The sequence below is a fragment of the Kogia breviceps genome, chromosome 3 (genome assembly GCF_026419965.1).
Source record: "Kogia breviceps isolate mKogBre1 chromosome 3, mKogBre1 haplotype 1, whole genome shotgun sequence".
Taxonomy (NCBI): Eukaryota; Metazoa; Chordata; class Mammalia; order Artiodactyla; family Physeteridae; genus Kogia; species Kogia breviceps.
In genome coordinates this window covers 83,940,845-83,957,844 of record NC_081312.1, presented here as the reverse complement: position 1 = coordinate 83,957,844, position 17,000 = coordinate 83,940,845, and the positions used below count along the sequence as shown (strand labels likewise).

The 17,000-nt window shown below is 41.8% G+C and overlaps 1 protein-coding gene across 5 annotated transcripts in view; it reads left to right on the top strand.

Moving 5' to 3' along the window:
• The window catches only part of LOC131752238 (G-protein coupled receptor 176), a 319,400-nt gene that overhangs the window by 72,462 nt on the left and 229,938 nt on the right, over positions 1 to 17,000 (top strand). The window lies entirely within an intron of this gene.

Genomic DNA, 17,000 nt, shown 5'->3' with positions numbered 1-17,000 from the left:
AGGGAGCAATGTCAGATTCCTCTGGTGCGTGAAATTGGAGCCCATGTCTGAGATGCCAGACACATTTCTGTGCCAGCTGTCTTTATATTCTGACTGATTCAGGAGACCACATTCCCTGCAAAACAGTCACTCAAAGTAACCTTTACGGGACATGTAATTAAATACATATCAAGACTTCCCTCATTTCTGTGCCCCACACCTTCAGGCACACACTGACTGAGGCTTTTTTTTTTCTTTTTCAATAACAGCTTTATTGAGACATAATTCACTTACAAGACAATTCACCTTTATAAAGTGTACGGGAGTCAATGGTTTTTAGCATATTCACAGAGTTGGGCAACCATCACCACAATCAGTTTTGGAACATTTTCTTCAGGCTGAAAAGAAACCCCATACTCATTAGCAGTCACTCCCCATTGCCTCTTAACCCCCAGCCCTAGGCAACCACTGATCTACTTTCTGTCTCTATGAACTTGCCTATTGCGGACATATCATACAGATGGACTCATATAATATGTGGTCTTTTGTGACTGGCTTTTTCACTCAGCATATGTTTTTGAGTTCATGCGTGTTGTAGCATGTATCAGAACTTTATTCCCTTTTATGGCTGAATAATACTCCGTTGTATGGATATACCACATTATCTTTGTTCGTCAGTTGATGAACTTTTGGGTTGTTTCCACTTTGGGGCTGTTATGAATAGTACTGCTATGAACACTTGTGTACAAATTTTTCTGTGGACCTGTGATTTCATTTCTCTTGGGTATATGCTTAGGAGTAGAGTTGCTGGATGTGGTAGGCAGCAGAGTGGTTCCTGCTCAGAGAGAAGAGATGGGGACTCAGAAAGGGGCCAACTTTGTCCATGAAGGAGATGTTTAAAATCTGTGCATTAGAGCTGTAAAACCAGGTTGCCAAGTTTCCAGGTGAGGTGAGGGCAGTGCCAATAAAGTCAAAGCAATAAGTGAATATGCAGTATAACAGGGAAAGTAGTCTAAACAAATTGCACCATATAGGTTTGGCTTACTAGCAGTTATTCTCATTTTAATTTTTGACCAGTCTGTCAAGCAACTTATACTTTCAAGTCCCTTCTGGGTGTGTCCTAAGCTCACCCTGCAATCCCAGGGTGAGTTACTTTTCCCTGCAGACAGCTGCAACCTCACTCTACAGGACCTTCCTAGATTCCACCCCAGAGCATTGGTTATGCTTGTGAACTCCTTGTTTCCTGCACGCACATCTCACCTGGAATTTTGGCATTTGTTTCTCATCTCATAGCTTCCTTCGTTAAGCCAAGGTTTTTCATAAATCCATTCCACCAGAGGTGAGATAACTTCCAGGAATGAATCTTTGGTCCTTGTTCTTAGCATCCAGGGTAGCAGTATCAGATGTTGGCTCTTCCTACGGAGGCAGTTTGGTGCGGTGGTTTCCTCCTAGACTTTGGAGTCTGACTGCTTAGGACTAAATTCCAGCTCCACCACTTCTTATTTCTATAAACTTGGGCAAATTACATAACCGCTCAGTGCCTTAGTTTCTTTATCTGTAAAGTGGGATTAAATAGAACCTATCTCATGGGGTTCTTACAAAGTGTGCATGGTGCATGTAAAGCCTTAGGGAGTAAGTGCTGGCTGAATGCTGGTGAGCCGTCATTCTTCCCAACATCACCACCCTCTGCTTTCATTCCAGTTACTCCAGCGTGGACGAACAGGCCCACAGGCGATGTGGGGGGAGGTCAGTTCAGCTATATTCTCATCCAGGCTGAAGCGTCTCTGCCCTCAGTTTCGCATCAGGGTGGAAGCAGTGGTTTGTCTGCCCGTGGGGCATGCCGATGTCTCCTCAAACTCCTTTTTGAGTCTCCTGGCTCTTCACAGCAAAGGCAGGCATTTTCACTTTATTGGAGCTGAGGAAAATCACACTTTTATGATTTCTTGTACTGCTCCCCGAATTGATTGCAAGAAACCACGTCTGCCACCTTTGATCCCTGTTACTCAGTCGCTGTTTAGTCTGCGCCTCCCCGGACCCCCTCGAGGTCCCCGTCCGTCTGCTGCCCTTGCCCCTGGCAGAGGGCCAACTCCACCCCCAGTGAACCAGGAAGGAAGCCTGAGCAGCACCTAAAGTCACAGTGGCCTCAGGCAAAGGTGGGAAATGCCGGGCCCATCCACCTCTCCTCTCAGTGTCTCTCCCTCAGTGTCAGCAACGTGCATGTGTGTCAGACTAGGAGCCAGGGAGCGCCTTTGCCCCTCTCTTCCCCACATAGGTACCTACCTGTCCTAGGAAAGGAAGTTCCCCTCAGCCTGCTGTCACTGCCGGAAAGCGAGCAAAACATCATTTCCCCAGGTGGTAAGGGCCAAAAAACCCAGAAATATCTGTATTTTAACAATAGACTTTTGGAAATAGAAAAATTAACCCGTGGGCTTCCCTGGTGGCACAGTGGTTGAGAGTCCGCCTGCCAATGCAGGGGACACGGGTTCGTGCCCCGGTCCGAGAAGATCCCACATGCCGCGGAGCGGCTGGGCCCGTGAGCCATGGCCGCTGAGCCTGCGCGTCCAGAGCCTGTGCTCCGCAACGGGAGAGGCCACAGCAGTGAGAGGCCCGCGTACTGCAAAAAAAAAAAAAAAAAAAAGAAAGAAAAATTAACCCCTAAAGCTGACGTTTTCAGCATCATACCAGGCTGGATAGACATAGAGAAGTGTGTGTGAGCAAACGTATTTTCCCTTTCACTTCTTTAGTTTAGAAACAAATTAAGTTACACACAAGTATTATGCCATCCGCCCATTCCACTTTGCTTCAAGTAATCAATGTTGACAGCCTGGGGTGTATCTTTCTATATATTTCTCTATCTTCCTATAGGGACATGCCACAGTTTATCCTAATGATGGGCATTCAGGTTGTTTTCAGTTTTGAGGTCATGGTCAGCAATCCTTCAGCAAACATAGCTCAAGTGTACAGCCTTATATATTGATTCTTTTATTTGTAGGATAGTTTCACAAAAGTAGGACTGGTCAAGGTACATGCATTTAGTAGATACTGCCAGGTTACTTTTCATTCACTATAGGGATCTACTTGCCCACCAAAAACATATAAAAGCTTATATCCCCATACCCTTTAATACTTGATCTTATAAATTTTATTTTCACTAACTAGTGGTGGGAAATGTTTTCTCCTTTTTCTTTTAATTTGTATTTTTGCCATTCTCTGAGGATACCCTGTGTCAGTGGTCAGAGTTCTTTCTTGGAGGCTGACCCTGCTGGCACATTTGCAACTGCTTTCAGGCCTCCACAGGCTTCAGTTTTCTCCAGGCAAGAGCGGAAGAAGCAGCTTTAATGAGCATGATGGATTTTAATCATAGAAGCTCATTGCACCGTATGAATTAAAAACCATTGGAAAGATGGATTTCAAGTAAATGACATTTGGAAAGGTTACAGGAACAAGAAGGAAACAGACAATGTGTGCGCACAGATGCTATGGGTGTTCTGGCTTTGCCCCAGCTCTGCGGTGGTCACGCTGTGGGCGTGCTGCCTTGCTCCACCCTGCTCTCTGCAGAACCTGTAGAAGCCCCCTGCAGAAGGGGAGGATCTTCCAGTGGCCAGCATGTCTGGCTTAGAGAGAGCAGCACCTGGAGAGTTAAGGACTCCTAGGGCCCAGCAGCTTCTGATCCTTTCTTGCACCTTCCTTGCTAAAACTAGGTCCATCTTCCTGTGTGGTCCCCCTTTCCTGAGGTTTTTCTAGCTTTCAAGCATCCCTGGGTCCTGTCTTTACTTCACCTATGGAAATTTTTTCCAGAAGTATACTCCCTCTCAATGTCCTTTGCTGAATAGTAAGTTTTTCTAGAAGTGACTCCGCACTTCTACTTCAAGCCATTACCCTCAATTCCTCCTTCCTTTTTCTGCTCTGGCTTGCTCAGACTGGATGTTTCTTGGATCAGATTTGTACCACAATTCTGGGGACTGATTTGTTGTGGATTGCAGCTCTCCTCTGAGGCCTAAGGTTTTTCTCTTTTTTCCTCTTCTGCCACTCTGTCCTCCTTACCTGGCTGGTGAAGTCGGCACCCCAGCGCTATTCATGCTAACACTCCTGGGGGTGCTTGCCCCCCACAGAGGCAGTGTATGTGATCTGGGAGACAGAGCATGATGTATGAAGGTCTGCCTGACCCAAGTAGATCTGTTACTGAGCTTATGGTGGACTAGAGCAGTGTTCAACCCCAAAATGGCTGAAGTGCTTTCCAGAAATGTTAACAGTAATCCATTCTGAAAAGTATATGCCCTACCAGTGATGCCTCATCCATGAAGCCTAGGGCACTGGGTACAGGGACTACCCCTTCTGGATCTTCACATAACTCTGCTCACCCACTGATTAGCAAAAATCCATGAGAAGTGATTGCGCCTGCTACAGGCAAAAATTTTGGAGGAAAAGGTTCTGTACACATTGCTGATGGAAAGGAGAAATCAATGTCACAGAAATATAAACACCAGAAAATAAGCATATATATACAGTATTTATTGCAATATTATTTATAATGGCAAAAACTCATAAAATGAATGCCCATTTAGAGGACTAAGGGTGCATGATAAACTGTGATATATTCATATATGTCTAAATACAGTGTATAAATTTATGAATAAATAGTGAGAAAATCACACACTAGTGTCCACAAAGAACAGCATGTACAGATGGTATACCGTTTACATAAAATTGTGTTTATACACGTATAGAGATGTATTAAAAGATGATGACCAGAGTATTAATCATGTTTATCTTAAGGTGGTGGGATTCCAGGTGATTTTTCTTTCTTCCTGTACTTTTCTGAACCATTTGAATTTATAATAGTGAACATGTGTTAGTTTAAAAAAAGAAACACTCAGAAATAAACTAAAGCTGGGACTTCCCTGGTGGTCCAGTGGTAAAGAATCCAACTTGCAGTGCAGGGGATGCAGGTTCAATCCCTGGTCAGGGAACTAAGATCCCACATGCCACAGGGCAACTAAGCCTGTGTGCCACAACTACTGAGCTCATGCGCCTCAACTGGAGAGACTGTGTGCCGCAAACTACAGCACCCATGCACTCTGGAGCTTGCACGCCTCAACTAGTGAAGAGAAAACCCACACGCCACAACTAGTGAGAAACCCACGCACCACAACGAAGATCCTGCATGCTTCAACAAAGATCCTGCGTACTGCAACTAAGACTGGTTACAGCCAAAGATAAATAAAGTAAAATTTAAAAAATAATAAATAAATCTTTAAAAAAAAGAAATTAACTAAAGCTATTTTCATTGTGAAAAACCTGAGAGGTAGAGGAAGGAAACGCAGAGCTTGTAATGAGTAGCCAGAATCTTCTGGCTTTTCCCAAGGCACGTGATTCAAGAAATGAAGACAATGTCTTTTTTTTTTTTTTTTAACATCTTTATTTGAGTATAACTGTTTTACAATAGTGTGTTAGTTTCTCCTTTACAACAAAGTGAATCAGTTATACATATACATATGTTCCCGTATCTCTTCCGTCTTGTATCACCCTCCTTCCCACCCTCCCTATCCCACCCCTCTAGGTGGTCACAAAGCAGAGGTGAACTCCCTGTGCTATGCGGCAGCTTCCCACTAGCTATCTAATTTACATTTGGTAGTGTGTATATGTCCCTGCCACTCTCTCACATCGTCACCGCTTTCCCTTCCCCCTCCCCATATCCTCAAGTCCATGCTCTAGTAGGTCTGTGTTTTATTCCCGTCCTACCACTAATCTCTTCATGACATTTTTTTCCCTTAGATTCCATATATATGTGTTAGCATACTGTATTTGTTTTTCTCCTTCTGACTTACTTCACTCTGTATGACAGACTCCAGGTCTATCCACCTCATTACAAATAACTCAGTTTCATTTCTTTTTATGGCTGAGTAATATTCCATTGTATATATGTGCCACATCTTCTTTATCCATTCATCTTTTGATGGACATTTAGGTTGCTTCCATGTCCTGGCTATCGTAAGTAGAGCTGCAATAAACATTTTGGTACATGACTCTTTTTGAATTATGGTTTTCTCAGGGTATATGCCTAGTAGTGGGATTGTGGGGTCATATGGTAGTTCTATTTGTAGTTTTTTAAGGAACCTCCATACTGTTCTCCATAGTGGCTGTATCAATTTACATTCCCACCAGCAGTGCAAGAGTGTTCCCTTTTCTCCACACCCTCTCCAGCATTTATTGTTTCTAGAGTTTTTGATGATGGCCAATCTGACCGGTGTGAGATGATATCTCATTGTAGTTTTGATTTGCATTTCTCTAATGATTAATGATGTTGAGCATTCTTTCATGTGTTTGTTGGCAAACTGTATATCTTCTTTGGAGAAATGTCTATTTAGTTCTTCTGCCCATTTTTGGATTGGAATAAAAACAAAAATAAACAAATGGGACCTAATGAAACTTAAAAGCTTTTGCACAGCAAAGGATACCATAAACAAGACCAAAAGACAGCCCTCAGAATGGGAGAAAATATTTGCAAATGAAGCAACTGACAAAGGATTAATATCCAAAATTTATAAGCAGCTCATGCAGCTCAATAACAAGAAGACAAAGTCTTTTATGGCAATGTCTTTTATGACCTTGGAAGTCTCTGTTTTGTTACATCCCATTGTTTACCTATTCAGTTGTGGGAGAAGCCTACATGGGGACATGAATACCAGGAGGCAGGGATCACTGGCCATCTTGGAAGCCGATTACCATAGGGGGCCTGAAGGAATCGTTTTTCCCAGAAGTCTTAACAGTTAGCAAAAATATCTTTTCTCTGCACAAGATTTACATAGTCTTATGTGGACACAAGAAGGTACAGATGCCTCTTCCAGGTTCCTTCCATTCATGTGAGTATATAAAGTCCATTAAATGTTGTAGATTACCTTCTTATTCCTATTAGAGCATTATAGAGTTTCTAATTGGAAAAAGGACAATTTAAAATGTTGTAGCATGTCACTGTTTCCTTGACCATTGTATATATGCTCACTTTTATTTCCTTACTTGGGGTAATATTAAAATTTGTTGGCTAATATTTATTAGCCAGTGTTCTGCCTTCGGCCATGGTGTTTGCATGCTTAAACCGTTATAAGCGTAATGTCAGAGGCAAGACTAATGGAAACTGGAGCTTAATGAAAGTGAACAGATTTTATATTTTATCTTATTTATTTCATTCACATTGAATCAGTGACATTGACTACACTCTGAAAGCCAGTAATTCCTCACACAAAGAGGAAAATCGATATCTCACAAGATAAAAAATGTTTCCCCTGGCCTTTTGTTTTATAATGGAGAAATAAGAGGTCACATCTCTTCATTGATCTTAGTGCTTTACACAAGCTAATAGTATTTCATGCTGATTTTATTTTGAACCAGCAGGAAAATTGCATGGTAAATGACTCAGTGTTATTCAAATCAACAAATATTAGAGGAAAAATACAGGAATTGGAAGCTGCTTATTCAAGAAATGCTAAAATATTAGGAGAATTCTCCTTCTCTGTTTATCTGTATCACTGTGGTTACCATAATCATGAATCCTGGATTCTTGGAACGTGATACAAAGAAAAGAAACCTTTTGTCCAGTTTTCAGCAATGTGACTAATGAATATTCAGGCACAGAAGGCCTTGGTTGCCTTAAACAGTCACTGGGAAATGCACGTACAAAGTAGGTCTTGGCGTGGAGATAAATGGAATTGAAATTATTCTCCCTATTATTTTGCTCTCAGTTTTTGTCATCTTCTCTTCTCTCTCCATCCTCTGCTACTACTTGAAGGAGAAAAAGGGGAAAAGAGAGAAAGAGAAATGTTAAGAATCTGTTTTCTGAAAGGTGTTATTCCTGCCCATCCACATGCCCTTCGTTACAGGTATTTCCAAAATCATGTTACACCTGCAAGGCCCCTAAATACATCTTATTGGTTCAGTTCTTGCCTCACAAAGAGTCATATCCAAGTTCAGAGTCTAGACGGAGGCTGTCTCAATTATCAAGCTCCTTCCTTGTTACCCATGTGCCAATTCCCCCTTCTTACAGAGCTCTTGGCTCCTAGTATTTTATCTGAGCATTTATTTCATTTTCTTATGTTGTTGGTGGGCCTTGATGGGCTGTGTGCTGTAACTCATCTTTTCAATGTCTCTTGTGTTCTATTCCCCACCAAACTCTGACTTGCAGATCCATCACTTCCTTCCAGAGCCTTCCCTGCCTTGACCATGTGTCTCTGGCCCTGGCCTGGATCTGGCTTCCTCCAGCTCTTACACTTTCTGCTACTCTGGCTCTCCTGGTCCCAGCTCCTCACTCTACAAACACCCCTCTGCTTCTGGCCTCCTCTTTCCTTGCAGGAATTGGAGAAAGTGGTGAAGGAGACACGTGAAAGTCTATTCTAGAGCAGATGGAACCTCCGCAATAGTGAGAGAGTGGCCCGAAATCTGTTAGGAGAAGTCTTAGAATGCCATTTCTTTCTCCTCACCCTCCAGCCTCTCCCCTTCTCCTGCTTCTCCTTCCAAACTCAGCTAAAAAAAAAAAAAGCAATGGAGTTTTCAACTCTAAATTAATGTCATTGTCAGATTGTGCCAGATCATAAGGAATAAGAGATGCTCATTTCCAAAATCTTATTCCTCCACTTCACATCAGCCAACGCTGGGTCCCCGTGGACTGAAGCAAGATTGGGTTCACTTTCCTTTCTTAGCCCTCTAATTATCTTACCCTTGTGTTCTTTGGGAATATTTCCAACATAATTTTCCCTTTCATACTGCATAATTGTAGTTACTGGAACTGAGGGCGTAGGAGAATAGAATGCATGTGTATTCTGTGCACATTCACTAGACTAATTATAGTATAGTGTGATGTATCATTGAATACATCACTCTCAAGCTGCTCTGACACTGTGTGCTGGCGATTGGGAGATAGTAAACATTCAGCTTGTTGATCAAAGGCAGTTGGCATCAATAGATGTACCTGCGAAACTGAGTACACAGAAAAAAAATTCTGATAATTCTGATAGAGTCATATTGAACTTCAAGCTTTTATTCATTCAGTTATCTGGGTATTTATGAAGCAACTCCTAGATACAAAACCGTGGTTCGTGCTCATGAGGGTCAACAGAATTTCCAGATAAGGTTCTTCTCAGGGTTCGTAATCTCACAATATTTTATGGGAGAAATAACCCCTCTAGGCTAATGCTATATGAATGGTGCAGAAGATACAGACCTTGCCTTCAAAGACTACATAAGCAATTTAATATAGACAAGAACCTCTTAGTAGGATGGCCTGTGGAGTAGACATTTAAGGCAGTGAACTACTTCACCTCCACTTAATCAGGAATATCTTGTTAGCATACAGATCCAAGGGGAGCTTGTGTAATGAGAGAGAGTTTGATAACTGGTTTCCTCCTTTTCCCTGGAAGCTTTCTCTATACGCCTACTGAGGGGGAAATGGAGCTTGTGGTTATTAAAGGTTCGAAGCTGTCAGTTAGATGGGGCCACTGATACTGAGACTCTTGCCATATTTTTTTTCAGGGAATAATATACCTTTCAGGGAGGTTAATCTATTTAATGTGAGAGATCGGAGAGCAAGGAATCCTGTGAAGTTATGAAAATTTTCTGGTTAGTTTATATGGAAAAAAATTTGAGTAGTCAAAGAAAGAGACAGTTATCAACTTCAGATTTTGTGAGTCTTTCTTCTTACCTTTTAGATCTGTGTGTATCTCGCTGTGTGTTGAGAGATGTGAGGGACTGACAATGCCCCTCTAGTTTCAGGGGCATTGCGACTTCCATGAGAGAACCCCAGTGGCTATGGTCACTGGGGTCTCTTTGTCTTGATTGAGTTATATAGTCTGCCTTACCTTTGGGGATACCATTGTTGCTAAAACATATGAACATTTGTTGCAGACTCACCTAAAATTCTTTGTGCAACCTCACAAGAGCTGATTGGAAGAGGCTGTTGTTGGAGTCTCCTTCTATATTCTTATGTATTACAAAACTAAATCCTGTTAATATTTTATCTGAATTATTCATTGGGAACATGTATTCTAAGGGGAAACCATCCAAGGTTAGATTGGGGATATGTATTTCATAAGATGCTTTTCATTCAAAGCAATTATTTGAAATTCACCATGAATTTTAATAAACTTACTACATAGCTTCTTCCTGCTAATCCAATTCCTGCTTAATTGGAACCTTCTGTATCATTTCAGAACAACCTCTGGAATCAGATTAGTTGTAACTAAAGTAACAGTTTTCTCATGCTAATAATGATCAGTTTAAAAAAGAGTTGGGCAGATATTAGATAGTTTAATCACAAGTTACAGCAAATTGACACTTCATTAGTGAGGGAGAGACTCAAACTTTTAGACTCAGAGGAAGAGCAAATTGTATTGAAAACCACCAGGCACAGTGCTCTGGCTACAAGCTTGTTTTCCTCTACATTCTTGCTGTGGCCATAATTCATAATAATACCAGTGGCAAAAAGCTACTTATCACCTTGCCAGTGCTGACTCTCTGGGTAGCTGGGAAATTTACCCACATAGATTAACGGGAGAAAGATTTTTTAAAAATCAGAATAAGATAGAATCATTTTTAGAACTATTTAAGCTTTCCTTTGGAAGTGTGAACTTAGTAATCAGTTTGAATATTTGTGTCCCCAAGTTCACAGAGCTTAACAGTGTCTTTTTTTTTTTTTTTTTCTTCGAACTTGTCAGGTACCATTTGCCTTCTCTACACTGAGGAGTTCTTTATTCTTATCTTGTCTTACCTTCGCTTTCTCTTTCCCTTGCTTGCTCTCTCTCTGTCTCTGTCTCTCTCTCTGTCTCTCTCTCTGTCTCCCTCTCTCTCTCTCTCACTCTTGCTAATGAAAGGGCGTTTCCTTTGAGGGTTTTGCTTAGGCAGCAGGTTTAAGGGTTCAGAGAAAAACGTGGATTTGCCCTTTAGATCTCCAGGGTTATTTCATTCTATCACGATGCTGCAACTTTGGGTAGTAAGCTTGGGAGCAGCCAGGGGTCGTATCTTAAAGGGTATTATATGATGTTGAGAAGTTTGCATTTGTTTTTCTCCTAGTGGCAGTAGGGAACTACTGAATGCTTTGGTAAAATTAATCAAGTTACTGTTGTACCTCTGTTCTTCTTCAAAATGGATTTAATTAGTCAATCTCGCATTTTTCCCCCTCTGGCATTCTTTTTTTTAAATATAAATTTATTTATTTAATTTATTTATTTTTGGCTGCCCTGGGTCTTCGTTGCTGCACGTGGGCTTTCTCTAGTTGCAGTGAGCGGGGGCTACTCTTCGTTTTGGTGCGTGGGCTTCTCATTGCGGTGGCTTCTCTTGTTGCAGAGCACAGGCTCTAGGCACGCAGGCTTCAGTAGATGCAGCATGTGGGCTTCAGTAGTTGTGGCATGCGGGCTCAGTAGTTGTGGCTTGAGGGCTCTAGAGCTCAGTAGTTGTAGTGCACAGGCTTAGCTGCTCCACAGCATGTGGGATCTTCCCAGACCAGGGCTCAAACCCATGTCCCCTGCATTGGCAGGCGGATTCTTAACCACTGCACCACCAGAGAAGCCCTGGCATTCTTTTAAAATGAACTTTTTGCAAAAATCAGTGTCATAATGAAACTACCTCTGAACCATACCTAAATAAAATGGAGAAATGCCCTCAGATATTCAGGGACACCTTTACTTTCTAGAAAGGTGGTAAGAAACTGAATATAGCTGACCCTTGAACAACATGGGTTTGAACTGCATGGGTCCACTTATATGCAGATATTTTTCAATAGTAAATATTTACTGTAGTACTACACATTCCATGGTTGGTTGAATCCATGGATGTGGAGGAACTGTGGAGGGCTGACTATAAGTTATATGCAGATCAACCCATGCTTTGTTCAAGGGCCAATTGAAGTGTTGTGTTTTTTTTAAAAATAATTTTGAACAGACTTTTTCAAAACTTAAATTCTGATTAAAATTCTTATTTGCTCAACCTGTGTGTCTAAATGCACAAGAGTGCTTAGTGGCTACCTATTGGGGAGATGGTAGGTAATTATTAATGTTTTAAAAAGTTTTTTAAACAAATAATAAAGTATAGTTATAATCATTGTTTTATTACTTGTACCATTATTGTTGGCCAGATAGCATTTTTAAAACTTTTCCCATAATGATACAAATAATCTCTTGATGGTTTCAAGCTGTTTAGATTATTGAATTGAAAACATTAGGAAGTCATCATCACTTTGAGATTTTTCATTTTTCTTAATGAAACCATGTCAAGATCATTGATTCCTTTTTTGATATTTTTTGACCCTTTGGGTTTTTAATTCACTCTGGGGCTTTATTAAGATGTATCATGTTTGTGTGCTGCTGCAAGATTTCTGTAAGGTGTTTAGAATGTCTTATTATGGGCTTGATGGATTCTAGGAGCAGGACTCCATGTGGAGAAGAGATGTCCTTGGTCTGAGACCTGTCATGTGCGATTCAAATGGAGGCTGGACATTCTAGGAGGGAGCAGACCTTGCAGCGGCCCCTGCCCACCCCTGCCAGGGAGACAAGGCTTTAGTGAAGTCACTGAATCCAGACAACAGTGAGGGGGAGAGAGACAAGTTGTGTGTGTGCCACAGGCCTGAGGATGGAGCTCTGAAGTTGTCACAACTACTCAAACACCATAGTCCCAGGCACCCATCATGACCCCACGGGACAGTCTGCTGTGAGTTTGCCAGCACCACCCAAGGGACCGCCACAGGGTAAACCTAGGAGTTTCTTCCTTGTCAGACCCCAGTGTTCCATGTGGAACCTGCAGGCCAGTCAGTCCTACCTTGTCTCTTCTTCCTGATTGCTTCCAAGTCCTTCTAGGGACCTGTCCTCTTCTATCTTCTCTATATACAGCTCCAGGTTTCTTTTCCTCTGGCCCAGCCTCTCATTGTTTCTGTCTCTGTCAGACCTTTCCTTGGTGCCCTCTGGAAACTTTTGCAACTAATAATAACAGTGACATATCTACTTACATAGCATGTATTAGGCACAAGAAGCTGTTCTAAGTGCTGTGCTTATATTACTTGTATGGGCTCATTAAATCCTCACAATGCCCCTGGGACATAGGCATTATTATTATGTCCACTCTACAGATGGTGAAACTGAGGCACAGAGAAGTTAATTCACCCATGATCACACAGCTAGTAAATGGTGGAGCTGGGACTTGAATCTGGGAGTAAGGCTTCAGGGTCTGTGCTCTTAGTCATTAAAATATCCTGCATCTCCCTAGGGTAAAAATTTCCCCACACACTAAACCTTTCTCAGAATGGTCTTTCAACTGCATTGTCTTTGATTTGCACATGAAAGTGCAACAAAGTACTAATATGTGCTTGGCTAGCCACTTGAAACATTTCCACAACCAGGGTCTGTAGCCTGCCACAGAAAAACAACCCCCATATACTATGAGCTCATAACTGAACATTAAAAACCATATGAGGAAAACCATAAAAGGAGGGCCAGGAGAACCAACAAATGGCAAAATTAACACGTCTAGAACTAGAAACAATAGAATAATCTGAAAGAAAGTATAAGCATTTAAAAAACATGATTACAGGGGCTTCCCTGGTGGCACAGTGGTTAAGAATCTGCCTGCCAATGCAGGGGACACCAGTTCTAGCCCTGGTCCAGGAAGATCCCACATGCCATGGAGCAGCTAAGTCCATGTGCCACAACTACGGAGCCTGCTCTCTAGAGCCCATGAGCCACAGCTACTGAAGCCTGGGCACCCTAGAGCCCGTGCTCCGCAACAAGAGAAGCCACTGCAGTGAGAAGCCCGAGCACCGCAATGAAGAGTAGCCCCCGCTTACCACCAACTAGAGAAAGCTGCGCGCAGCAACAAAGACCCAACACAGCCAAAAAAAAAAAAAAAAAAAAGTGGTTACAGATTAAAGAAGGAAAAGAGCCATAGTAAAATAACTAGACACTAAGAATAAAGAGTAAGCAGTTTGAAGTAGACCCAAATACAAATTTCAAATTAATACCCAAGAAACGAAAAGAAAGAAAGATGGTTTGATTACTTCCAGATGAATTGAGAATTGATAAAATGGAAGGAAGACATGAGAAATAGCATTCAGTTTGCAGAAGACAATAAACTGATGGAAAATATGAATGAGAGGTTAAGAGACTAGAATGAGGTCTAATGTAAATCTAATAAGAATTCCAGAAGAAGATAATAAGGAGAAAGGATAGGGCAAGATTCAGAGGCAATGGATGAAAATTTTCTGGAAATAAGGAAAACATGAATCATAGGATTGAGGAAGTATGCAAAATTCCAAATATTTTAGTAAGACAGCAGAACTTTTAGTGAGCCTATGGGGAAAACGCCTCTCTCATATGACTTTTGTGGAGGGTCATTTTGCAATATATATAAAAAAATGTGTAAGCTCTTTGACCCGGAAATTCTGCTTCTAGAAATTTATCTTCAGTAAATAATCAGTTCACTTCCTCCAAACTTAAATATATAAGGATGTTGATCTCAACATTGTATAATAGAGATGTACTGAAAACAGCTTTAAAAATAAGTCATCAATGTGCAATAGACAAAATACATTAGGGTATAACCAGAGAAGCACTGTTGCTTTTATGAAGCTGTTAAAATGATGATATGGATCTATTTTTATTTATTGTATAGAAAGGTGGTTGTTATGGAAAAAGATCTGAAAAAGCAGTGTGCGTAGTTGGTCCCACTGGCATAATCAAGAAGTCCGTATATATAAAAAGAAGTTTGGAAGGATAAATACTTAAAGTTTACAGTTAGTTATCACTGCGTGGATAATTTTTACTTTCTTTTTTGTCCTTTTATGCATTGTCTGATATCAAATTATACTGTGTAAAGAGAAATCTTGATTTGTATTTTAGATGAGGAGTAATGATCAAGTAATAGCAGTCCCAGGGAGAGTAGGTTTGTATTACCAGCGCCATCATGCTCTATCTCTTATTCCCCTTTTGGTTGTGTGTGCTGTGAGTGTGTAGTAATTGTGTTGCTGTGCCCACAGCCCTGGCACTGAATGTAGTCATGGAATCCAGCATTAGAAAATATAATGGGAAGATGTAGGGAGGAAGAATGGGTACAGAACTTGAATCATTTCTAAAGGGGGTGGGTGATTGAGACCATGATGTCTAAACTAAAAAATATCTCAAGGTTGAATACTGTGTTATTTAAAATATATGCTGAGTTATCCTTGATGTACCTTGTAAAGCTAAGAAGAATCTAAAGTGCTCATGAGATTAAATGATCAAATATGTAATTATTTTGTTTTGTTGTGTGTATATTTGTGTGCTTGCATGTGTATGTGTGTACTCATGTGTACACACACACACACTTGTTTTTTTTAATGTGTGGCCAATCAGATCGTGAGTGTGGGTGCTCCTCGCCTGATACTTTTTTCTAATTTGGGTTCTTCAAGCCAAATGAGACAGTTTTTTTTTTTTTTTTTTTGCGGTACGCGGGCCTCTCACTGTTGTGGCCTCTCCCGTTGCGGAGCACATGCTCCAGACGCACAGGCTCAGCGGCCATGGCTCATGGGCCCAGCCCCTCCGCGGCATGTGGGACTTTCCCGGACCGGGGCACGAACCTGTGTCCCCTGCATCGGCAGGCGGACTCTCAACCACTGCGCCACCAGGGAAGCCCGAGACAGTTTTTAAGTGAAGACAGAGAGAGGTGGTTTAAAGAAGGGAAAGAACATAGAGGCTTCTTTAGCTTCAGGTTCTTAGGAAAAGGGATTAGGCTTCAGATGCCTCGTAGAGTTTTATAAGTAAGTGGAACTACAATGTGATTATAGCCATCTCGGGTTTTTCAATAATAACTCATTGGAAACAAGTTTCCTCATTCGCAAGCGTGGACATACTAATAAAATGTATGATTTAAGAAAAAGACAATTAAAAAGTGTGCCTGGGCTTCCCTGGTGGCGCGGTGGTTGAGAGTCCGCCTGCTGATGCAGGGGACGCAGGTTCGTGCCCCGGTCCGGGAAGATCCCACATGCCGCGGAGCGGCTGGGCCCGTGAGCCATGGCCGCTGAGCCTGCGCGTCCGGAGCCTGTGCTCTGCAACGGGAGAGGCCACAACGGTGAGAGGCCCGCGTACCGGAAAAAAAAAAAAAAAAAAAAAAAAAAGTGTGCCTAACATAATTGGGAGGGAGAGAGAAAGATAAGAGAGTTAGAGTATGAGGGTAATGATGGAGATTAGTTTCAAAGAAATCTACTGTGTGCATGAGAGATCTTGGCACACAGCCTGTCCTCTCCTTTGCAATGAATTTTCCTGTTTGTTATACAAAATGTTTTATTCAGTGTAACCTACCAAGTGACAAAGATTAACAGTGATAGAGAAATAGAAAATCCTACAGGTCTTGTTTTATAAAGCAGAAGGATGGTCTTTATAGGAAGTCCCCTAGTGGACTGGAGACAGCCCCAATATTAACAACTGAAGATACTATGACACTCTCCTCACAGCAGATTTCTTTTTTAAAATTAATTAATTTATTGATTGATTTATGGCTGTGTTGGGTCTTCACTGCTGTGCGTGGGCTTTCTCTAGTTGTGGTGAGCGGGGGCTACTCTTTGTTGCGCTGCGCGGGCTTCTCATTGTTGTGGCTTCTCTTGTTGCAGAGCACGGGCTCTAGGCACTCAGGCTTCAGTAGTTGTGGCACGTGGGCTCAGTAGTGTGGCTTGTGGGCTCTAGAGTGCAGGCTCAGTAGTTGTGGTGCATGGGCTTAGCTGCTCCGCGGCATGTGGGATCTTCCCGGGCCAGGGCTTGAACCTGTGTCCCTTGCATTGGCAGGCAGATTCTTAACCACTGCACCACCAGGGAAGCCCTACGACAGATTTCTTTAAGTGGGCAATTTCATTATTAGATGGTTACCAGATTTTAAGTCCTATCTGTAAAACTTAAGTGAGGAAAGATGCTTCAGCCAGATCCTAATCTGCATTTCAGTGGGAAAGGCCAGGAAAAAAGAAAAAATCCCCATATAGATGGAGCTTCAAATACATCATTATTGCTTAGTCTGTAACCTTG